The sequence below is a fragment of the Heloderma suspectum genome, chromosome 1, assembly GCF_057233095.1.
Source record: "Heloderma suspectum isolate Gila_16-S chromosome 1, 16-S_ref, whole genome shotgun sequence".
NCBI lineage: Eukaryota > Metazoa > Chordata > Lepidosauria > Squamata > Helodermatidae > Heloderma > Heloderma suspectum.
Genome location: NC_139458.1, coordinates 64,511,293 through 64,537,093, shown reverse-complemented (window position 1 = coordinate 64,537,093; position 25,801 = coordinate 64,511,293). Strand labels below are relative to the sequence as shown.

Below are 25,801 nucleotides of genomic sequence, written 5' to 3'. Positions count from 1 at the left end.
CTTTCTGGGAGCTACTTACAGACTCTCCTTTTAGTGCAATGTGCTGGAGGCTACTGAACAGTACAACAGAAGGTTTAACTGCAGCCTTTGGAGTCAGGCTTAATTTTTTTTTTTAAGTTATTAACAGCACAATCCTATAAAGTCTACTCAGAACTAAGCGTCATTAAGTTTAATGGGGCTTACTCCAGGTAAGTTGGTAAAGGATTGTATCCTAATAGTGCAATCCTAGGCATGTCTTCTCAGGAGAAAGCGCCAGTGAGACCAATAGGACTAACTCCCAGATAATTGAGTATAAGACTGCCACCTAAATGTTTTTAAGGAGTTATACATGGTGTGTTTTTTTTCAAAATTACAAAATGTTAAGCCAGATTCATTCAGGTGTTTAACCACATACTTGTAACGTTGATGTGATGGAGCATCTTTTCCTTTCATGCGGGTACAAACACATTAGCATTTTTGCCATTAAGGACCTGTACATTTTTATTATTTATTTATTTATTTATTTATTTCATTTCTATACCGCCCAATAGCCGAAGCTCTCTGGGCGGTTCACAAAAATTAAAACCAAACAACACACAATAAAACAATTTAAAATATATAGAACATTAAAACCACAATATAACAATACAACCACAATAAAACCTAGCAGCAGTGCAGGAGTTTAAAATACAGATTTAAAACAGCAAAGATAAAAATTTAGAAAGCTAAAATGCTAAAATGCCTGGGAAAATAAAAAGGTCTTCACCTGGCGCCGAAAGGAGTACAATGTAGGTGCCAGGCGAACCTCACTAGGGAGCTCATTCCAGAGCCGGGGTGCCACAACAGAAAAAGCCCTCCTCCTAGTAGCCACCCACCTCACTTCCTTTGGCAGGGGCTCACGGAGAAGGGCCGCTGATGATGATCTTAAGGTCCGGGCAGGCACATATGGGAGGAGGCGATCCTTCAGGTAACCTGGCCCCAAGCCGTTAAGGGCTTTAAATGTTAACACCAGCACTTTGAATCGGGCCTGGAAATGGACTGGCAGCCAGTGCAGCTGGAAAAGTACTGGCGTAATATGAGCTCGCAGGCCAGTCCCTGTTAACAATCTTGCTGCCCTATTTTGGACCAGCTGAAGTTTCCGGACCGTTTTCAAAGGCAGCCCCACGTATAACGCATTGCAGTAATCCAGACGAGAAGTTATCAGAGCATGGATAACTGTAGCTAGGCTATCTCTGTCCAGATAAGGGCGTAGTTGGTATACCAGCCTAAGCTGATAAAAAGTGCTCCGTGCCACTGAGTTCACCTGTGCCTCAAGTGACAGTTCTGGATCCAAGAGCACCCCCAAACTACGAACCTGATCCTTTAGGGGGAGTGCAACCCCCTCCAGAACAGGTTGAATATCACCTAGCCGGGCAGACGAACCACCCACTAACAGTACCTCTGTCTTGTCTGGATTGAGTTTCAGTTTATTAGCCCTCATCCAGTCCATTACCGTGCCCAGGCTTATTATTAGTTTATTATTATTATTAGTTTATTAGTTTATTAGTCGTTATTTTCCATAATTATTAAAGTAAATTGATAGCCTTAGCCTTTCAAATATGATCTTTTTTCTCTTTGCATCATACTTGACCATCTGCATTTAATACAAGGGATGAAATTCTTCTTGTTTTTCCATTTTTTCCCCACCAATAGCTCATTCTGCATAGACTCCTCCATACCATCAGAAGGCTGGGTTTATATTAATGCAAAATGCATCTGTCTAATTATACCAATGGGACCAAAAGGGGTCCTAGTCAGATTTTTAATTCAAAGAATAGGAGGAGAATGAAGATTTGCAGTAATGGGGGGGGGGTTAAATTAAGAACTGGAGTCCAGTTTTAAAATGTAATAGGCTGGATCTTAATGTGTCCTACCATGAATGGAATTAGCGCTTCTGTCAATAAAACAGCATTTTATCCAATGCAGACATCCACTAACAGAGATGGGAGGCAATTCTCACTGATTTCCTTTCCCCCACCCCGCAGACCCCGTGCCACCTCCCATGCTGTTCTAGAAGGCCCCCCAACAGTCCAGAGCAAATTCGCAGCAGCACAGGAGCCTGCAGGGAAAAGGAGGAAGTGTAACAAAAAATTCTCCCTCTCCACAGTTCCACGAGCAAGCGCTGCTACTGCTCTTTCCATGAGCTGAACTCTTAGGATCCAACCCAGCGTGTTTCCAGACCTCAGGATCTCTACAGAAAAGCTTGACAACATTATTTTCTTATCCCCCAAATGTATGTATTTATTGTATTTTTGACCCTTTTTAGGGCTAGACCCTCAGAAAAGGATGTACAAAAACCCAAGAGAACATGCAGAGATGTAACAGCCACATTTGCAATCATACAGACAGGGCTGGCCTTAAGACTGGGCAAGCTGGGTGGTCGCCTGGGGTGCCCAGCTGAAGAGGGCACCAACTTGAGCTGAGACGGGTGCCAAGCTGAGCTCAGTGGCAGTGCTTTTTGAATGTACTGTCTGCAGTGAGCTAGGATGGCAAAAAGCAAGTGTCTGTAACCTTTTTTCCAAGGTTCTACAGATGGTTTGGATACTAACTAAAATGTTGTTCCTTCAGTTAGCTGTAAAGTATGGTTCTTTCTCAATTTCCACTGTGATGTCACTTGCACTATGTAGAAATCAGTGGAACACAGCTTTGCTTGGAGGCAATGATACCGAGCACTTTTAGCACTTCAAACACTGTAAACACTATAAGCACTGTAGAAATAACAACAAAATAAAGCCATAAGCTGTAAGAGGTCAGCTGGACAACTTTTTTATTTGTAACTTTTCTTTATTGTTTTTAAAGATAAAAATAATGGATATTATAAAATGAAGAATGTGTAGCAAAAGCAAAACCTGTGTTAGTTCTACTGTGTTGCACAGTGCACCGCCACTGCACAGAATGTGCTTTTTGAGCTTTGCCTTGTGCAAACTGTAGAGCGGTGGCTGAGAGATCAAGGTTTTGGGCAATGTCATTCTCGATAGACATCACACCTGCATCAGGCCCCATAAATCGTCTGGGTGGGTGGCCCTGCAAAACTGACTGGGGGGGGGCAGACCAAAGGCACTCCTCATCCAGAGCGCTATGTATCCTAGGGCCAGCCCTGCATACAGACTACTTGGAGAAGCTGCTCTGTAACAAGCGCACATGCTGATTACTATCTCCATTAAAGGCAGCATTGAAAAGGAAGTTTGCCTAAAGCTAAAGCTTACCTAAACACCTTAGTCAATAGGAATAGGTTTTCACTCTTTTGGAGCCAGCACAGAAAAGGTCCTTGTGCATACCAACCTAACCAATCTTAATAGTGGGCACTCAAGAAGGATATCAGTACTAAACGTCCAGAAATTTAACCATCTTGTGTAAGATTTCAAAACTCATAGGCCATAATTGATCCTGGAATTCACGTACATAATCCAATGGAATGTGGCCCTTAAAAATTGTTTACTCACATTTATTTTTCTTTCTTTTACTACTTGTTTCCTGAATGTTACATCTGAAATTTCTTCTAACATATTAAGAAATTAAAGCTGCAATCTTATGCATACTTTCCTGGGACTAAGCCACATTGAAAACAGTGGGACTTAATTCTGAGTAGACATGTATAGGACTGCAGTGTTAATTGTTAATTTCATAAGAATAATGCTAAGATGATTATACAATGACATACAGATATCAGACCCATAGGATTTTCTATTTCAATTCACAAGAAAATTGTACAATAGAAAAATTTGGCAACAAAATACCATTGATTAGCTTTGGTGTTTTCAGTTGTTACTTTTTTGTGAAAAAAATAGTGTGCTTTGGAGAGAGAGAAAAACTGCAGTCATCGATACCATATCATTCGATGTTGTGCTAAATGAAGATACTAAAATTAATACACTAAACAACTAATCTTGCTTTTCTATAAATTCTTACAAAGTGCCTCAGCCGCCTTTTTCTGGCAACAGAGGCAATATCACTGACCTATTTTCACTGTTAATGCTATAGCTTTTCAGCGTTTCACTCTTGAGGAGGAAGAAAAATTCTTTGGAGGATCATTGGAATGCCATGGCAATGGGGTGTATGATAAAAACCTTAACAGAATAGGGGAAAGCTCTATTTCTTTCACATTTCTGCAACCTTTTCTAAGGTTGCCATCACTGCCTAGTGAAGAGAAGTAATAACATCCTTGATCAGAAGACCATGCAATCTACCAAATGTGACCAGAGGTGCCAATGTGCCTCTTTCCTTTGCCTCTTGCTTCCCAACCCAGTAAAATGGTTTAATCTGGAGAACTGTGTAAAATTGGGATAGAAGTGAGTTAGCCAATGCTTCACTCAAGGAATTATAATGAAAATAAGAACGCAGTACACATTTAGTATTTCCTTATTGTCTTTGCAGGCAGCTAGGCATAAGAGAGCCTGAGAGACACTTCACCGCAGTAGGATCTGATATTGGCTGATGTTGTTTTAAGAAGCCCAGCCTGACTTCATGCGGAAGCACAAGTCTTCTCGCCTATTTCTAATTGAGGAGTTCCAGCAAGCAATTCCAGCAAGGCCATGAGGCTCTGGTCATGTACACAGTGCAAGACTCAGTGATATACCCAATCAGGAACACTAAAAGGAGTGCCCCACAGTGAGAATGGAGGCACCTTAATCAGCATTAAATGTGAATACACCCAGTCAAGGAGTTGCATTTACCCCCAAGCTGTTGCATAATACTTTTAAGGTTTATTTCAGTGTCGGTGGGCCGCAGTATGTGCGGGCACCATCTCCCTGGAGGTGATTATGTCATCAGAACTTGGCAGGAGTGTCTTATGTGAAAGTTAAACAACCCTGCATAACCCTAAAACAGCCCATGGCTTATGTGAGGATTGTTTAACCCTCACATAAGCCACCCCCACCTTGTTCAGATGACACAACAACCCTCAGCACAGGGGTTGGTTATGTGAGATGCTCACTGGTGATGCAGGCCACTCTGTGGCTTAAATAAGCCATGGTGGGCAGATTTGATCCTGTGAACCAGCCCACTGAGTGCCTTATAAGCTAATTTCCTCACCTTTGTATCCTGTGTATGGAGTTGTGCAGTTTCTATTTGATCTTCTGCTTCATATGTCTAGTGTGCATATGTTTGTCTGTTATATATGAGCTAATTAAATCCCTATTGGAATTCCTATAGCGCCTATTACCAACAACCTAATTCCCAACGTAATCATTGTGTACATTTTTAATTCTTGTGTAACCAATAAAAGAGCCTACTGAGGAACAGAGCCTGTGTGTGCATGTGAGTCACAGGGACCAGTCCTCTAAGACACACTACTACCAGTGTTAAAAGATCCTTTTTACATGTATAACTCAGATTGTGTGCAAGGTTGTACACATATCTGGAGAGGACACATGTGAACAATTGCTCTGTGTGTGTGTGTGTGTGTAATACACACACATGTCAACTAGCAATGGCCTTGATCTTAGAGATCAATTTAAAATGCAATGGTAGATATAGTGACCTGTGCTATTGCAGCTGAAATGAGATCACCCTTAGGGAAGGGACAAAGCTAGCTCTGGTCTATCTTCAAGAAAACCCCTTTCTTTCTCTGATTATAAAATCCATAGGCTACACTATGGCTCCTCCCCAGTCCCCACCCAAACAAATATAGTGGTCTTTGCTTGGTCCATTCTGCTTGGTCCATGCAACAATTGGTTGGGGTGCGTCTATATTTCAGAGACATACATTTTCTACAGGTAAATGTAATCTGATATTTCTCCAGTGGTAACTGCTTTGCTTCTGTTTTGTCAACATGCTGTAAAGATTCTCAACTTTATTCTTTCACACCACATTCTCTTCAGTGATAAACCTGAGTTGAAAAGCAAACCTTGCACCTTGTTAGGTTAGAACTAGAAATATAAACCCACCATTCATGTGCCCAAGATATTACTTATTGGGCCTGTTCAGATGCGCAGGGGGAGAGGATGGTTAGGGTAACTATGGAGGGGAGGTGTTAGTGAAACCACAATGCAAACACATAGGCCCCCCAGATGATTACAGAACAATGCAGCACCGCATGGTTCTGCTAACCACCCCCCTCTACAGTTACCTGGCTATATTCTTGACATGTTTACTGATTATCCCATTGTCCTTGGCAGTGCAAATGGGCTCCCGGCAGCCCAAATGACCACATGACCATAGAGAAACTCCACAGCAACTAGAGCATCACCCTTAGTGGTGGATGCTCTAGCCAGTGGACTCTATGGGTACAGCCTGAAAGTCCTCCAGAGGCTATTTTAACCACCAGAGAGCGCACCAGATGACATCGTAAGCCACTCTGGGGGCCCTTAATCATTTTGCATGGGGTTGGTTAGTCAGGGTGGCTTACTATCCATGAGAAACATGGTTTTCTTCCACCACATGACACACTAAGCCACTGTGGTTGTGGAAATTTCCTAACCATCATGGTTTAGCATGATGTCTGAACAGGTCCATTGTTTCATTCCTGGAATTCATGGAGGATAAGGCCATCAATGGCTACTAGCCCTGATGGTTATATACCAGCAGAGGCAGTATGCCTATGTACACCAAATTGCTGGGGAACATGGGCTGGAGGGTGCTGTTGTAGTCATCTCCAGCTTCTGGGTTTTCTGTGGGCAGCTGGTTTGCCACCGTGTGAACAGAATGCTGGACTAGATGGACCTTGGTCTGATCCAGCATGGCTCTTCCTATGTTCTTATGTTTCATCTAAACATCTGTTGTGGAAATTAATTTCTTCCCTGACTGTGAATATAGGAGTAAAAATGCTTTCCCTTTGTGGGATCTTCTTTTTTTTTAATGGCCTTTTGTTTGGTCACAGCCCAGAATTTACAAACAAGACATGTTTTCCATAGAAATCCCTTTGAAATGTAAACACACAGAAGTATCTTTGGTATTGTAGAAGCACAAGAGACATTTCAGCTTCTGACAGGCCCATCTTGGGGATTGGTCAGGACACAAGGTTATCCTTTTCCAAAGTTATTTGACATCCAGGTTTCCCCTTCTGCAATATTTTGACATGGGTTAATTGTCAGCCTCACCCACATGGGTGGATGCTATTAAGTACAGTGCTACAAGAAGTTACATGATTCTCTTGCTTAAAGAACCAAGTACCATTCCAGTTTACTTTGTTTCTGATGTCAGTATCTGTGTTTGAGATTATTTTATTTGACCCAGTAGGAAAATTTCATCAGAATTACTCCAGCATGGAAACTATACTAAATACCAAACAACTGAGAAAAAGCAAGGGAATGCATTACAGCTTGGTGTTTTTACTCAGTAAAACATTAAATTTTGCAAAACAAACAGTGCAATCCTATTCAGGTCTAGACAGACATATGGCCCATTGAGCTAAATGGGGTTTCCTCTCAGGTAAGCGAGACATAAGATTGCAGCCTACATCCAGTTAGTCATAAATAAGTACAACCCTATATTAAGCTGCATTTCCTCCTGACTCTGTGGGCTCAGCAGTATTTTAAACTATTCCGTTTAAAATTACTAACAACATTTCCAAATAATACATAAGTGTCCGTTCTTTATTCATGCTTAAATCTGGCCAATATGAAATAGCTTTGATTTAAATGGCTACCTTGGCTATCTTTCAAGACATCTTCCTGTACTCCGACAATCTGTACTGAACACTTGCAACTGACTGGATTGTCATACTCCAGAAGATATCACATGGATCGTTTTCAGGAAACGTAATTTTCTGACAGTACCTTGATCAGTACATGAGCCATCTACTGAAGTTGCATGAAAAGAAGTACTGTATTGTACTTTGCAGTAATGGAGCCTAATGCTGTGGGTGCAGCCACTGCATGCGGCGAGATCCCCTCCCCATGGGGCAAAACAGAGCCCTGTTTTCCTCCCTCGAGTGAGGGAAGAGAAGAGGGTTGCACGTAGATGTGGGAGAAAACTAGGCCTCCATTCCCTATAACAGCCTGATACAGCGTCCATGGACATTTGCTGGATGGGTGAGGACAAATATAGGACTGTATTTTGCCTTACGGAGATCCGTCCATACAGTGGACTGGATTAAGCCTCTGGGATATTATTGAAAACAGGTTTATTTGTTTATTGGTTTTTGTTTAGCACAGCAAGCAAAGTCATTATGAGACTTAAGATAGTCACTATAACTGCAAAGGTATATTTTAAAATAAAATAAAAACAATATCTGATTGGATGGCAGGTTTCCAACCACAGACTGAATTGGAAAGAAAAATACAAATTATTGATGATTCTCTATTTACCACATATACAATATTTTTCTCTTGTGTCACAGAAACTGTAACTACAATTCACAAGAGCACACCCAATCAAATTGCTATTGATTTTGTGATGTGTTCCTTTGATATTATCTTGCCTTAACCTCATTCATAAAGCTGTTTTGAATTATTTCAGACTGGCAATGATTTGTGACTCATAAATATTGAATTCTAATTTGCACTTCCTTTTTTACATTCATGCTTACTTGTGCTAAGTCCCTGCATTTGTCTCTTTGTTTATTTGCAAATTAAACAAAAAATACGCACCATCACCAGAAGTCCTCTTTGCTCCATTTGTTAGTTTCCCAACTAACACATGCATGAGGACTCAGGTGATTGCCTCATTCTAGCAAGCTATCATTCTGATCTTAAACACTATTACATTAAAGCAATTAGTCCTGTGGATTTCAACTGAACTTACTTCCACTTAAGGGTGTTTAGGATTGCTGCCTTAATTAGCATTCTTTCCAGTTCAGCATGAGTGGATCAAAGGTCAATAGTATAAATGGATGATACAGTTAATCTGAAGTAAGGATGCTTTAATTTATTCCTCCTATTGTTTCAAACAAACCAATGAAACAGAGATGCTCGAAGTCCCATTTAACTGTGAGCTTGGGGGACTCTTATGGTTTTAAAAATCTCAGAGGACAAAAAAAATTTAATTATCCTACCGTGGTAAAATGGGTGGCATTTCACTGTCCTGTGGTTAAACATTTAAAGCCATTCTGTAAGCCCTATTCACGTGATTGGAAGTGGGGCTGCACTCAGTGGCCCCACTCTGTCACATCTCCATCACCCTCCATTTATTGGAGAAGATCTGAAAAAGGAGCCTTCTATATGTGTAGGCTCCTCATGCAATCTAGAACCCTACACAGTTCTAAATCGGGTGGGGGGGACCTATCAGTGTACAACAGGCTCCCCACATCAGTCCTTCTGCATAAGAGGTTCACATGACACTCCCTGGGGTAAAATGTTTTCCTACCGTCTGCCTATTCAGCCAGCACCAGCATAGGAAAGGGTTCTATGTGTGTAGTGATGTACATAAGCAGAGCTTATACATGCATAGTGGGACCCTGACTGAACCAAATCCCCACTTGCATGGAGGAGCTCTATGCACACATATCCCTTTCCCACAGTGGCCAAACATGCAGGCAGTGGGGAAGCATTTCTGCTGCAGCCATCATTGGTGAAGAACATGGCCATGGTGAGCATGTGGTGGTCCCAAAGCCCCCCTCCCTCATCCATTCAATGTGTTGTAGGGTTGTGTGAATCCCCCTCGACCAATACCTGGTAGGAGGCAAGAGGGCTAATCCAATGGAGATGTGACAGATGGGGCAGGGCCAGCAAGCACAACTGTGCTCTCCCCTTCACATCGCGGTGGCTTAGTGGTTAAGACGCTGAAATGCAGACTGGAAGGTCGGCAGGACAGCAGTTCAAAGACCCGAGTGCTGTGTGACGGAGTGAGCTCCCGTCTTCAGTCCCAGCTCCTGCCAACCTAGCAGTTCGAAAGCAAGAAATTGCAAGTAGATGAATAGGTACCGCTTCGGCAGGAAAGGTAACAGCGTTCCGTGCGCCTCGGTGTTCAGTCATGCCAGCCACATGACTACGGAAGTGTCTTCGGACAGCGCTGGCTCTTCGGCTTAGAAATGGAGATGAGCACCACACCCTAGAGTCGGACACGACTGGTTGGGGACACCTTTACCTTTACCTTTTTATGAGGACTGGACACCTAAATAGGACCAGACATTATACATAATAATAGAGTAGACTGGGGTGGCAGAATTCCAAACTGTAACAGCATATCAGAGAGAAAAATAGCCCTCTCCCTGATGAGCTACTTTACTACATACAACGAGCTTTTACATGAGGGAGTATTCAAAAATATATTTATTTCTTTCTCTTTCTCTCTCTCTCTCTCTCTCTCTTTCTCTCTCTCTCTCTCTCTCTCTCTCTCTCTCTCACACACACACACACACCTGCACTATAAAGTGGTACAGTTCAGAATTCTACTATGTCAACCCACCACCTCATTCTGCATAATGTCTACAACAGCTCTTAAATCTTTGTATGTAGCAGAATGAGGTGGCAGAGTCCTAAGGTGATAGAATAGGCAATATCACCTCAGACTGCAAGTGGCGTGGGGCACATTTTTAAAATTATGCCCTACATTTAAATCGAAGTCCTGCAGCAAGTACAGTAAGATACTGTACTAGAACCTTCTATGCTAGAACTTTTTTTCCCGTAACGTGCTGGCTTCCCTTCTCCTCTTCCTTAGAGCGAGCTTAAAAAAAATACAAGAAAGCATGCAAGAATTGTATCCCCCCCCCCACCTGCACTCTGAAGTGGTGCTGCCTCTTTATCAACTCTGGATTCTACCGCCTTCTGCTGCCAGTGTAGATACTGCCTTAGGTTCTGTCATGGCTCACACCATTAAGCCAAATAACATTTTGGCCTAGTCATCCCATTCTTCCTTCTGTCTTATTTATATCTTGATTGTAATTAATATAATTATAAACTATCATGGCAAATAACAACAACAATAAGGCCTACAAACATTACAGTGGGTTGGATCTGTCATCATTGATTTCAATGGGTCTGCTCTAAATATGACCAAGTCTGAATCCAACCCAATATGTTTTGGATAGGTGTTCATATTTGGAATAACTGCTTGGTTTGAGCATCTCCTTGCCATTATGAGCAAGGTCTCCTTGATTTGAACATGTGCTCGAAGGTCTAAATCGAGGGGTGGAGAACCTGTGGCCCACCAGTAGGGGTGTGTTTTGGATTCAGCCAAAACTGAATTGGGCTGATTTGGATCCCATTCAGAAAATTATCAGATTGGGACTCTTCCAAAGGAAATTGACTTTGAATCTGACCAGTCCTGAAAGTTCAGGATTTGGAGGGACACAGAGACACAAGACAGTAGCCCTGTGTAGGCATTTGCCTGCTCACATATCAGGTAAAGGGGAGGGGTGGATGTGCACTCAGACCCCACCCCTAACACTTTTTCTTCCTTTTTTTCTCAGAATTGGTTGCAAGTTTCAGTCATAGTAATCCTTATGAGGGAATTACTGCTGTAAAATCTCAGACAAATAGATGCAGGAGGTTTTGTGCTATGCAGCTTTAAATTATGGGTTTGTTTGTTTTGTTTTTTTAAGGGAACTGCCAATAACTTTTTTTTATTTATTGCAGAATTGGATAGTTACCTCCTTTGAGGGGATCAAACCTGCCAAGTTTCAGATGAATGAACCTCCTGCACCTATTTTTTCTGAGATTTGACAGACATTATCCTCTCATAACAAACTACTATGTCTGAAAATTTCAACCAATTCTAACAAAAAGAAAAAAGTTATAACCACTTACTGATTTCCAGTGATAGTCAATGGGAGGCATGAAGGTTTGGATTTCTGAACTGAGATTCAGATTGAAGTTGGCAGCTTCCAAATCAGTCCAAGCCAAATTGGGCTGTTTTCCAAATCACCACATTGGGGTACAAACCAAATCTTGTTGTCCATGCACACCCTACACACCAGATGTTGGACTCCAACTCCCTATCCAGTATGGCCAATGGTCAGGGATGACAGGAGTTGTAGTCCAACAACATCTGGAAGGTCACAGGTTCCCCTCCCCTGGTCTAAATTCAAAATTAGGGTTTTAAAATTTTATTATTACTTTCTAAGTGTGTAAGTATTGTTTGGGACTTTTGCTTTGTCAAAATTATCTGTGTTTTCTTGCTTTATGTACAGTGCTTATAATATTCCCTATGCTGAACTCCTTTAAAATTCTCAGAACACAGTTACATGTGCTAGATAAATGTGATATCCCATATGTGATATCCCATCAGTGGCTATGTTTCTAGATGTGGAGAAGTTAGTTGTCTTTCCAAAATTTGCAATCTGCCCAATATCAGGAAAAGAATGCTGTATTTGTTCTGCTCTTGCTCTCACTCTCTGTGAATAAAAGCAAAAGGTACTTTGCCCTTTCAAAAGACCATGACTGATTTACAATATTGTGGTGACCAGCATTTGCTATGGTATCCAGATGCTATGATAATAATAACAAATAATTCTGGTAATTAGCCAAATACAAGTCCCATTGATTTCAATGCATTAAACATGAACATGATTTCATCTCTTTTGTTGAAATCAGTAGAAGAAAAAGGTACTTATCTGATCCCAGATATTTGTGAACCGAAAATGAAATAATGTATTTACTGAATTAAAAATAAAAGAAAAATAGGGCACAATCTAGCCAAAGTTAAGGATTTTAAAATCCCATTTAGGTATGTTGTTAAATCTCCATTTGGAATCAGTGGGACTAAAAGCATACTTAACTTTGGATGAGCAATTCCAAAAGTCCATATCGGGTACCCACTTTTGAGGCTTTCAAAACTAGTGACAGAAATAAAATTTGAATTGAATATTAAGTTTTTATATAATTCTATTTATGTGCAGCTGAGTAAATTTTACACTTTAGCCAAGATCAGGCTGCTAAATTGCACAGCTCAGCTGCTGTGAAGCAAAGGTTAGAGCCAAGCATCCTCAACCACTGAAGAAACAGTATTATCCAGTATGACACATGCCTAGATATGTCGTCTTCTGACTGTAATGTAGCCTCAAGGTGAAAGTATAGGACAAACACTTTTGAAGTTTCGTTTTCACGTTGCCTAGGTATATTTCTCTGCTCCAATCACTTAAGTCAGATCAACAATAATAGCACACAAATTATTGTGTATGAATTGACAGAATATCATGAGAAAAGTTTTCATATGTTGTCTGATATCAAATGCATTACTATTATTTCATATATGATGATGACTGAGCTTATTATCATTTATATAGCACTTCACCATTTATAGCATGTCAGAGTCTTTGGCTGAAGTCCTGCTCCATCAAAATCAATAGGGTCTTTGCTACAGAGTTCAGAGTCCAACCCTCACAACATTTTGCTTGTCCTCACAACTGCCCCATTAGGTAGGTGGCAATGTTTAAAGATGAGTAACTGACTGCCAGCAGAATCAAGTGGCAAAGTTTTTCCTAGGTTATACCACTTTAGGCTGCAGGTGAGTAGGCGTAGAGAGCATTTTTGAATGCTAGCCTGCCTGCCCCACTCACCCACCCTAAAAATCTTTGCTGCAGATAGAAGCCTTCTCCCTAAAATGCTAGTTTTAAATTCCAGGAGTAAAAGTAGACTAATAGTGCAATCCTATACAGGTCTACTCAGAATTAAGCACCATCGAGTTCAGTGGGACTTGTTCCCAGGTAAGTGTGTCTAGGATTACAGCCTAAGAAATGTACAGGAATGCACTAAGGGGACATGCCAGGAGTGCAGGCAAGGAATTAAGTGGCAGTGTAAACAGATGAGTATCTTCAGAATCCAACATGAGTGGAGCGGATGGAGAGATACATTATTGGACTCGGACATCAGAGACCCATCACTGCCAATGATTCACCAAATGCCTTTGGACAAGTCACCAACCCTCAGACTTAAATCTCCCTTTCTGTAAAATGAGAATTGTAATGATCGACTTGACAGGATTTGAGAATGCAATATGGGCTTAAAGAACACTGCATGTTGAAATGTTCTGTATAAATGTTTAATCGTCTTCATCATCATCCAAACCTAGCTTAGCAGGAGTTCCTTGCTTTCAGAGTTTGCTATGTATCTTACATATGTTCCCGGTCTATGTTAATGTTGATAATATTCCCATCCCATTTAGCCAAACTTCTAAAGGTCTGTATGTTTGTTTTGATATCTCCTTGACATTCAGGTGGAAGAGTTTACCTAGAAGTAAATGTTGAGTGAAAAGAAGAGCTGGTTTACATATAATATCTCCTCTCAAGTCACTTGCCAGATAAGAACCAGCCAAGCATGTCCCTGGTCTAAAGAACTTGGGAGAGTCCCATTCAGTATGCCAGCTCTGTCTCTGTGCACATCTGGTGAGGTTTCTTCTGGCGTTTCTCAAGAGGAATTCATCTTGCTTCTCCTGTAGCTCTGATAATAGCAGGCCATGGAATACATTAGGCTGCAGTCCTGCATACCATTTGGCTGCCTAAATCTCCCTGAAATCAGTAGGATTTAAGGAGGCTTACTGTGTGCAGGATTGCAGATGAAGTGATGGACATCTTGATCATACACACATGACATGGTAGGAATTCCTCATTTAAATCCATTGGAAGTACTTCCATGTTCTCGGGATGGGCTGCATTCCAAGCCACACATATACAGAAGTAAGTCCCACTGAAATCAATGAATATCAATATACTTCCAAGAAAATGTGTTTTGGACAGAATACACACCCATGTGCACACATGTGCATGCATGCACACACACACTTGTCCCCCACCCTTTCCTAGACAGTTGTCTAGGATGTGGCAACACAATAACATTCCAGCCCTTAGAAAGAGCTTGCATGTCAGCCCCATGTTTTTATCCAGGGATCTAAGAAGATTTTTCTAAGGCCATCAGAAGTTGCAATCCCTCCCCCGCGCCCTGCAAAGTTGGCGTCCCTGCAGTAGTCTTCCCTAATGAATCTGTGCCAAGACAAATATCAGGTCGAACTTTCATCACATTATAGGGGGAGAGCAGTGAATAACTTAACTGCAGAGGAAAATGAAACATATGTTTATTATAGGTAGTAAAAAAAAAAAAGAAGTCGTCCCGAATCTGTATTAATTATCCCACAGAGGTAACAGGGTTGCAACTATTCTCAGTTCTGACTAACACCAGCAGATAGCAGCAAACGTGAGAGCTCCCAGACAGTCGTCGTCAGAGCTGTTGGCTTGTTTTGTTTGCAGTAGTAAATGTGGTTGGGGGAACTTCTCCCCACCCCGGCTTCCCCTCCTTTCTGTTTGCTATAGTTATAGGACCACGTTTCTTCGTTCCTCTTGAACAGGAGACAACCTCACAGGCCAGATAAAAACTCAATCGCAGGAAAGAAGAACTTCCACCTCGCTTTTCGTGAAAAGGAAAGGTTAGTTCAAGGGTTTCCCCAACCCATCCCATCCTGCGTGTTTATCTGAGGACACAATCCTGCCATCAAAAGTCATTAGGAAGGTGGAGCGACGAGGCAGTAAACCACCTTTGCCTTGCGGGAGGGGAAGAGGTGGGGACTTTGTACTTTAATCGCTGAACAAATGGGGGGGCATTGCCCAAATAAGTTGGTGATTTCGTTGTGCCTGTTCCTAGAAAGAAAGAAAGAAAGAAAGAAAGAAAGAAAGACAGGCAACCGTGGGTTTTCAAGATTGAGGAATCCCCGTCGAATGGCAAGCCTTTGTAGGATACACAGATCTGGCCCGGAGAACTCTTCCGCCTAAGTCAGGGGTGCAGTTGGCGAAAAAAAGATGTTTGTCCTCCCGAACTTTGCTTACTGCAAGGGAGGAAAAAGCCCAAGAGTGTGTGGCATTGTTTTGCCTCCCCACTCCTCCTTTCCTCTCGCTTTGGCCAATAGAATATGCATCTGCTTGTGCCCTATTCCATCTGTATCCCGTCGGGCTACAAAAGATTCCCTCTCGAATTAAGGATCTAGTCCGCAAGCGGAGTTGGGGGAAGAGTCCGCACCAGCAACCCCGCGCCACTCCTTTCAACTGTTGCTGAGCAAGCCTCGCGGAGAAGGCAAGGCTCCTTCCTGAAACAAGGTGCACATTTATTGAGTTTGTCAGGGATCATAAAATGGGCATTGATTATTCAAAGCGCCATTGATTATCACAGAATGCTTACTGCAGCAATGGGAAAGGTTAAAAAGGAAACTGGCCTCCTGCCTACGTGACACAAAGTCATTAGGTAAATGAGATATTCATACAGGTTAGAATCAAGGTCACGCGCCTTTTATTGGGGTGGGCATTAAACTCAGCCTTGAGTTTCGGACGAGATGGGGGGGAGATAAATAGGAACCCTAAGCACAACAAAACCAGACAAATCTGCCCCCCTTCCAAATTACCCCCCTCCCATTTTTGGAAGACAGCAATCGCATGTTTGCATCTGTTGAATGGCGTTCCTTAGGGATTCGATGAAGTGACCCTTTGGATTGGCACCTTTGGAAGTGGGGACTTCTGGGCAACCCCCCCATCCCCCGATTCCACATCAGGTCCTTTTAAGAATGGAAGATACAGGCGAAGTTTAAGAATCCGCCTCCACCCCCACCCTCGATAAGAATCCGTAAGATTAAGAAGGAAGAATGGGAAGAGATATATTTATTTATGCACATATTTATCCTCTCTAATTAGAGAAATTAATCCTCTTATGGCTAAAAGGTAAAGTCTCAGGCATGCCTTTGATGTTTAATAGCATCATTTGTGGCCAACATTCCAGCTGATTAAGGCATAATTGTTGTTAAATGCTTTACAAGTGGCTCTCAGTTTGAAAGTGAAGGACGGGCAGAGCTTTCAACCGGGTGTTGCCACCCAAAGCAGCAGAATTTAGACAACCAACAGATTCTAGACTGTTTCTCTCCATCTCTCTTATCTTTATTCATCCTCCATCCATCCATTTTCATAACTCATGATTTTTTTTTTTTTAACATAAGACGGGGGGGGGGTAATTCTCCATCTCCCCCCCCCACACACACACACACGTGTTATAAAGCTTTAAAAAGAGGAGGGGGGTTGTAACTACCACACTCTGCTGGATGCGTCCCAGGCCACTTTTCAGGAACTGATGCATCGGATCGTTTCTCCTCTTTGCCGCCAGCAACAGCTACTCGGGGGGGGGGGGGGGGAGAGAAGGAGAATGTGAGAAGACGCCGGCCGGTGGCGGCGGCAGCAGCGGCTCTCTTCTCCCGCCGGACGGACCGCGGCGCGTAGTAGGTAGTAATTGTCTCGGGCAGAAGGAGTTTCTGGAAGCCGCCGCGCAGTGCGGAAACTATCTCCTGACAGGGGGCCACAAACCAAAGTCAACAAAGTACCCCAGGGGACCACAGCCCCCCCCCCCCCGCCGCCGCCTTACTTCTTAATTTACACGCGGGGAGGGCGGGAGATCCTTTTCCAATACTGATCACACTACATTTGGCGGGAGGGAAGGGGTGAATCTTAGACTTGGCTTTTTCTTCTTTCTGGAATAACCTGAATATTGGTCAGTGAAGAAAGGCGGGGGTCCCCAAACGCCTGGTCCCATCGCCAGTGCCCCAATCCGGCCCTCTCTCTTTGCAGATCCCTGAAAGGAAAGAGGAAACACCAAAACATCCTCAGCTTTAAATAAAGCGCTTTGGGATTAACACTTTTGGCGGCGCGGCTCCGATCTTTACACGTTTTCGTGTCAGGAAGCCTTGTTTTATTATTACCCGTCGCTACAAGAAAATCAGAGACCAGTTAGACGAGGCAATAAAAAAATCAAGAAACACAGTTTTGATCTGCATCTTGATGGGCCCCCCGGAAACCCAAGGAGTTCATGATGATGCTCCCGACTTGCCTGTATGGGGCCAGATGCCAGCCAGGCACGTCTCCTTGGAAGAAAACCCCACCGAAGTCAAGAGGACTCGCTTCCAAGTAAGCGTGGGACGTTGCGTGGGTAGGGCTCACCCGTTAGTTTGGCTAGTCGTAGTCGGGGTCTTGCAAACTAGGGAGGACAATGAAACACACCAGACACCAGCCCAGTCGCGCCTGTTTGTCCCTTTGGTTTCCTCGCGGCTCCTGGAGGGAGGCACTGCTGTCCCCTTCCCTCCGGTGTCGTCGTCCCGATTTCACACAGGTATGCTTCCTTAGGCTGACCCGCCCAGCTTACATTCGCCCCATTCATGCCTTCTCAGAAAGAATCTGATCATTTCAAATATCGACTCGGACATTTATCCGGAAACAAGACAAAACTCGGTGAAGACCCAAACTCTCGAAATGTCGCCCACCTGCAGCCCCCGCTTAAGCAGAAGCCGCTTTTTAAAAATGTATTTAAGACGATCGCAGCCTTGCTGGCTTCAGCGGGTCGAAATCGGCTTAAATGCAAAAAGCGGCTGGGATGAAAATATTCCAGTGGAAATAGATTGTGAAACGGGCTGGGCGTTAATCAGATCGGAAAGGCAAGGGCGGCACGACGGACTCCCTTCGCAAGTTAGGAGAGAAGACCCAGGAAGGAAAGGGGGCTGGGCGCCATTGTGCTGGATCCCCACTTCTGTTTCAGTAAAGGAGCCCTGAATCCTTTGATTAAACTGACAGGTTCTCTCTCTCTCTCTTTCCTAGAGATGAGGAAAGGCGTGTGGGAGTTGGGGGGGGGGGACTGGAGGGGGGATTTTATGTAAATGAGCAACTTCGAAATGTATTACAAATCCACTGTAATAAACCTGACAGTTTTGACAGTATTGACAACATAAATATATGTTGGAACACTGCACTTTCAGACACTTAAACCGATGAAGCAATAAAAAGATTCGACTACAATATTTCAAATAATCGACATTGATGTTTTGATACATCATTTTTATACCTCCAATCGATTCCCCCCTCCCTCTCTCTGTGACCGGTCTATTTCAAGTAAAAATCTACGGTAATTATTTACGCTATTGCCAATGACGACCTAATAACTGTTTTCAATTAATTACACCAGAGCTAACCATAGGGAAGACTTAACCGGCCCACAGCGCCTCATCATAAGGCCCTTCTGAAGGGAGAACAAAATCACCAATCCCTATATTGCATTCTCTTTAGGGGCGGCGGCGGGGGGGATTACAAAAGAGAGGTGCATCCAAGTGACCCGACTGCTGGAGAAAGGAACACCAGAATCGCTCGAGATGGTGCCCGGCGCAAAAAGCATTTTTCCCCCAGAAGTCACGGGGTGTTCTTTTGACGGCTCTCACTTATGCGCTGAGGAACGCACAGTCCTTACTTTTCTTTCCCGAAGTTGAGATGGGTGGCCCGTTTCAGGCCAGCAGCCCCAGAACTGGACCTTCCCGCCAGTCCTCGCCACGGTCCTTGGAACGACGGGGCAGGGCAGGATTTCCGAGCAGACTTCTCATACTCCGGGTCTCTGTCTGTCTATCAGGGCCCGAGAAGACAATTAAAGTTGTGTACAGCGCAAACGCGGTTAAAGCTGGTTTGGACCCAGGAAGGTCCGTGGGACAACAGGCTCCGAAATTAATTAGGTTGTTGGGCAAAGTGCTGGAGAGAAGTAAGATGCCGTTAGGTTCAGTGAACTCTAAAATTCGCCTAAAACCGAGTCCGTTTTTCTATCCTTTTTGTTTTTGTTTTTAAAAATCAAGTTTATTTATTCTAGCAAAAAACAAAACCGGGCGTAGGGGTTTCAAACGACTACCGAAGCTAGTACCAGATGCCTCCTGTGTTTTATGAGTAGGTGTTTTCTCTTCTGCCCTCTGCATAAACACAGGTCACGGGATGCTAAAACAGAAGTCTCGCCTCCGCGTCTTCCTTCTCAGATTCTTCCAAACAAAGGGCTGGGCATCTCCCACCGCGATGCATTCCGCCTTAGGATGAGACTGCGTTCAAGCAAGCAGAGCTATGCTGGAAACCCTCTAGGAATGGGTTGAAACACGCGGGGCTCCCAGGGAGTAGATGTATTTAGGACCCGCAGTTTAGGATCGGGGTTGTGAGTTTTGTGCCTCGAAGCATTCCTACAGCGAGTTTAGGATTGTTAGAAAGTAAACCACGGGGGGGGGGGGGGGGAGAGAGAGAGAGAGAGAGAGAGAGAGAGAGAGAGAACGAACACCATTAAAGCGGGAGGGGGAAGGGGGAGAGAAAAGAAGCCAGCGGAAGTGTGTTCTTGATCTCCTGACTTTCTGCGGTCAGTGAACTCTTGATCTGGAACCAACCATAGCACCACCTTCTAAAACGACTTTTGGTTCTGCGGCCAGATCCCATTTAACTATACAAAGAAGCGGGAGAAAAGTAATCTTTAGGGGCTGGGTGGAAACGGCGTATTCTGAAAGTGTTGGAGTCCCGCCAGATAGCGCTAGAGGGCTGTTTATTGAATCGCTTCTTCAATTCAGTGGGAACTTTACAGAATAAACAGGAGAGATAAAGAAATAAAGCGGGGGGGGGACACCCACTCCACAAGTACCATTTTAATTCCTAGAGGTGTTTGGAGAGTATAATAAAGGCTTGTAAGTGAATAAAGAAACTAGAATGCATGTTGATTTGGGGAAGAAAAAGAAGGAGGAAAAGAATAGAGAGGCAGGCTGCGAGAAGCTAACAGGTAACTTAAACGAACGTCCTCCTAATCTAACTTTCAAAGATCGCAATCGTATACAAGAGAGGTCAAGGAAAGTTCACCCTGATCGGCTAGCATTGACTTTCTTGGAGGGAAAGGCTTTTTTGAAAAGTAACAGGTTGGGGGGGCGGGGGGGAGCCACGAAAGAAAAGATAAAAAAAGAGGAAGAGGAAGGGATAGTCTTCCCTTCCCTTCCCTTGACATTGGGAAGAATGAAGTGGCGGATAAATTAATAATAAATTAATACCTTCATAAATTCAATGGATAATTGGTACCATGCTTCTGATGATGCATTTGCCAAAATGGATTTGTCTTCGATAATGTGTGTGAGCACACGTGAACATATAAGGGTGGAGGAGGTAAGTAGGACAAAGAAAATATAATAAAAAACTGCTTCTCACATACTTTACAGAAAAATGTAGAAAATTACCAAGCCCAGTTCATAGTCCAGTTCAACTAAAATGCATGACTTCAACCAAAGACAAAAAAAATCTGAAAGCAAGCAGACTGGAGTTTTGTCAATGGCATTCACAGTCAACAACTTTGTTTTAAGCGGTCTGCAGAGCAGAATGAAAGAGCATTTTAGGATTTGGAGAGTAAAAAAACAAAACAAAACCATTGGTCCCATTATAAAATAAGAAGCAATATCAGCTTCTTGATTAGTGAATACTTCTACCATAAATAGAAGATCACAGTGAGAAGATGCCTAAACTATTTTGAATAGTCCCCCAACCTTTCATCAGTAAATCTGGCCATTCCTTGTAATGTGTTCCTGAAACAGAATTCAAATTAAAATATTCAAAATAATCTATATTTTCCTATATAGAAAATGCAGATATTTTCTCAGTTGAATTTACATTATTTTTAAAACCCCTTCATTTCAGTAAACATACATTGAATAAAGTTACAAACAAGATTATGACTGAAGTTACTTGTCCCTCCAGCCAGGCGTGGATCGTTCTAACAGATGTAGAAAGCCTAAGAGGATTTAAACCACGCGAATTTAATAAAACCAGATTAGGTTCATGTACTTTCTACACTGTTAGAGACCCCAAGTGAATGGCACCAGAGAGTATCTATTAGAATATATAAATACCAAGGTAGAAGAAGGATTTCCGGGTAATGGTCAATTGCAACATTTTGTTTTAGTATCTCACCCACCTTCCCCAAATATTCTCATTCTCAGTATAGGTCACAGAGTATAAACCTGAAATAAACATGTATATTACTTTAAGAATCTAAGGTATTACCTGTTGTGCAATTCCGCTCTATAAAAAGAAAAGGGTATAAAAAAAATGTAAGAGAGACCCAGATGGTAAAGATGCCACCCATCGGAAAGCCAGGTTTTGTTGAGAACAGGCTCTTGAAGTTTGAGAGGATTTTTTCTCCCATTCCAAGAAGGAAGGAGGCGATCTGCAAGTTTGAACTGAATTGGGTCTCAGCGTCCATATTTGTTCTGGCGCACTTGTAAAATGTGATTTGGAGAGGATCTTTAGCCTACTGATTGTCTCTGTATTGTTTTTCTTGAAACGGATCTTTAGCTCTTAATGAATCCCCACACAGCTGGACAGCTCCTTCGCGGACACTGAGAACCCTAACCCCCAACTGACCCCAATTTGACACCACAAGATGAAATTTTACCGCTTGTTAAAACCATTTCCAGCCTGGGCCAAAAAAAAGTGGGGGAGGAAAGCAGAGGGAAACTGGCTGTTGACTGAGATGCATTTCCACACCGGACACCTAATTTCTTTTTGGACTTTGGTCGGCTCTAGAAAAAGGAAATCCACAGATGTTTCTCTCCTCTTTGCACTTTGCAATAGGACAAGGCTTTGATAGGACCAGCGATGTTGGAAATCATGCCATTTAAGCCCGCTGTGGCTACCATCCGAAAAACATTTACATGATGGGACTATGTCCCATTGAAATCAGAGGGCCTTACTTCTGAGCAAATATCTTTAGGATTGCACAGTGAATGCATCATTTAAAAAACAATAATATTCTATCAGTCTAGCAAAGAACAACTCCAAATGTAACCACTGCCTCCCATTACTCACTTGCATTCAGAATTCCGCTGGCGCCTTGTTTTCTAAAAGATAACCAAAGGTTTAATCGCAGACTATAAACTGACTGTTACTATTCTCAACTAGCTATCCTGAGAAAATCTGTTTAATCTTGAGGGAAGTGGTTTTTTAGCTTGTCACCAAGCCAAGAATATATGAAACTGAATTTGTGTTGTTGTTGTTATTATTATTAATTTTCGCCCAGGTAACTTCTCCAAGGTAACTTCAAAACCTTGCTGCTATTTCAATAAAAGAATAAGAGCATTTAATCTAAAGAGGGAGGAGAGGAGAAGCAGAAATAAAAGCAGCAGCATTGAGACTGCAAATAAAATTCCCTCGTTGAGTTTTTAGATTTTTTAGAGGAGGGCGATTTGTGTTTTTGTTTTGTTTTAGTCAAACGTTGAGTTCTATTTGAGACAATAGTCAACTGAAAAGTGTCGTATGAATTAATATTATAGACGTATAGTTAATAGGAATCCTGTGATTAGGGCAACAAGCAAATGCCAAAACTTTCTTCAAATACACCCAAACCTTATCAAGTACATGAAAGTCTTTCGTGGAACTGGATTTTTTTTTAACTATTCGCCACCCCCCACCCCCGCGCACACTTCCCTCCTAAAGGTATCTGAACTGAGACATATATATCCCCTGCAGGGTAGATTCTTTCTGCTCTTACTAGAAAACAAGTTTAAAATGTGTCTTAGAAGGCGGGATTGTGGTGGCTGTATTAGAACAAAGCGTTTCCCAAGGAATTTAGGAAAGTGACATTTTCGGAAGAAGGGGGGTGGAAAGCCTCAGTAAGCACCATTCATCGAAGAGTAGATCTCTTTTAAAGCAATCTGTTGGAAGAGTCCAGCTGCAAAAGTAGGAAAGGATTTGCATAACCTACTGCTCTGTAGGTCTCCGGGCACCCAAAGGATTAACCAAGTATTCATTACCATGAATATCTTGAACTGCGTTACCGATTTATACCACAGAGTAGAAAATACTGCACAACAAAACCGCCCTCCCCCCAATCCCAAAGACGTCCTTTGCCAAAGGAACCGACTTAAGCACTACTTGAAAGAGATCTACATACTGAGGGCGGTTTTACTCACCTTTCTGTATAGTCCCGGGCAAGTCAGCCAGAGGATAGCGGTTGCTCTTAAGAATGGCTTTAATCTTGGAAGAGGTCCTCTAGAGGGAAAGGAAGGGGGAAGAAAGGGGGGGGGGAGAGAGAGAGAGAAGAGAGACAAGAAAAAGCAGCACACTGGGTCTGGCTCTTCAGCTTCAGATGGTGTTTAAACAGAGCGCGCAAGCCAGGCTTAAAGTCTCGGCGATACTTTTCTTTACCTCGCCTGGCTGTTTGTGAGCTGCGCGCACTCTGCTCCTCGCCAGGCTGAGCGCTCTCGGAAAGCGAAGGAATGCCCAGTGGCGTTTGTCAGCCTCTCTCCACGCTATCTTTCTTTATATGTGAGGGCTGATTTCCCGCAGACATCATTGTTATGATGGCTCATTTAATCAAACTGTTTAATTGCTCCGGTAATCACTATCATCACAGGTACTCAATCATTCATCATTTTGGAGGGCTTTATTGACCTCTGGAGCACGTTCCCTATGCCCATTAAAAACTGGCCAAATTTCTAGAGCACCCCCCCCCCGCCCCGCTTTGGTGATTCTGCCTTTCATCCCCAACTTTCCTTCACTGTGACCCTGCCAGTAAGAACAGTATCTCCCTCCAACTCTCCCTCTCTCCAGAGTCCAGTTTAAACAGTGTTATTTAAATGAATGAATGAATGAATGAATGAATAAATAAAAAGCCAAGTATGTACGAGGCCACATTCACAAGTAGATACATAATCATTGATAAATCCCACTATTAACAGGATCGTCTGGTTTAGATTTTGTGTGTAGGGACCATGAACGAGAGAGAGAGAAAGAGGGGGGAGGGAAAGGGGGGAGTACAAAACTGCAGCAATCAATAGTTTGACCATCGCTCCTCCCCTAAACTTCAAGCATTCCCCATGATTGATGATCTCGGGTAGCTTTGGTAATTGACTGCTCCGAGGTAAGGCATGTTTTAGTTCCAGCAAAGTGATTGGAGGAAGCTATATCCACACACACATTCCAAAATTAAGGTGGTAGGTAGCGTTTGTGAGCGCGCGCGAGAGAGAGAATCAGTGAGTGAGAGACAGGGGTAAGAAAGTGTGTTGTCAAAAGTTCATTTGATCCTTGGAAACGGTACAAGGGGGCACTATCTCGCTTGATCTGCTGAATAACTTTGCTGTGATTAACCCAGCCGTAAAAAGGCATTACCTGAAAAATACTCACCTACAGGTTCCACAAAACACAATAAAAGCGTGCAAGATCAGAATAAGACGGCACCAGTAGGCGCAACTGGCCCAATTTTTTTTTTTAACACTTCATTCAAAACCTACATCCAGTTTTATGATAGAAAAAAAGTGATAAGTGACTTTGTCGTCCAGTCTCCGGGCAGCATCGAAGCACAACCTAAAGGGATTTCCTTTTTTTTTTCATACGCCACCCCCCCCCCGCCCTCTCCTCAAACATCATACAACGTGGATAGAACCGAACACTTAATGAAGAACGATGCCAAATGGGATTGGTCTCCTCCTGGAACATTCATTTGAACGATAACAACAAAAAGGTAGTGCATTTACACAGAAAAGGAAACACACACACACAGTTCTTTGAATGCAAGATTTTGGCACGGATGGCGGACTTTGTTAAGGCAGGCTAGTTTCCGTTGGCAGATCAACTTTGCATGCTCCCCTTTTTAAACATTTGCAACTGCCTGAGTTCCTTCGACATGCATACTGGCCATTGAAACCCTGCAGTGCTAAAAGTAACCTCAGAAGATAAAAACAATGCGAAGCGCTGGCTAAAGAATGCGGTTAGGCAGAAAAGGATGTTGAAGGGTAAAATAATCTAATAAAAAAGCAAACCAGATCGAGGCTTCTATGGCACTTTTCTTTTCTGGCTTTTTGCAGTTTCCCCACACGCACGCAGCCAGCCAGCCAGGCTCTCTTTCTCCCTCTCTTTCTTCCTCCTCCTGTGCCTCCCTCTTTATCCCACACTCTCCCTTTCCTATCTGAAAAGGCACGTTGATTTGCTATGGGTATGAATTTGCTGTGTGGCTCCCCCCCCCCCCGGTGGCGTGGAAGCAGCCCTGATTGCATACTCTGCATATCACAGGCTTTAAGCGCTCGCTCGCTCGCTCTCTCCTCCTCTCCCTCTCCCCTCTCCCTTGTATGTGTCTCTGTTGTAGGACTGGCTATGGCCACCACTACTTCCGGGTTCCGTCATTTCATTCTC

General features: G+C 43.0%; 1 long non-coding RNA gene across 1 annotated transcript; it reads right to left on the bottom strand.

The window, feature by feature from the left end:
• Positions 1 to 14,888: 14,888 nt before the first annotated feature.
• On the bottom strand, positions 14,889 to 25,579 carry LOC146357296 (uncharacterized). Its single transcript, XR_014789242.1, has 4 exons — positions 25,432 to 25,579; positions 17,339 to 17,429; positions 16,893 to 16,973; positions 14,889 to 15,463 (listed from the first exon to the last, which is right to left on the bottom strand). It is a non-coding gene; the product is annotated as an uncharacterized LOC146357296 (long non-coding RNA).
• Between the last annotated feature and the right edge of the window lie 222 nt (positions 25,580 to 25,801).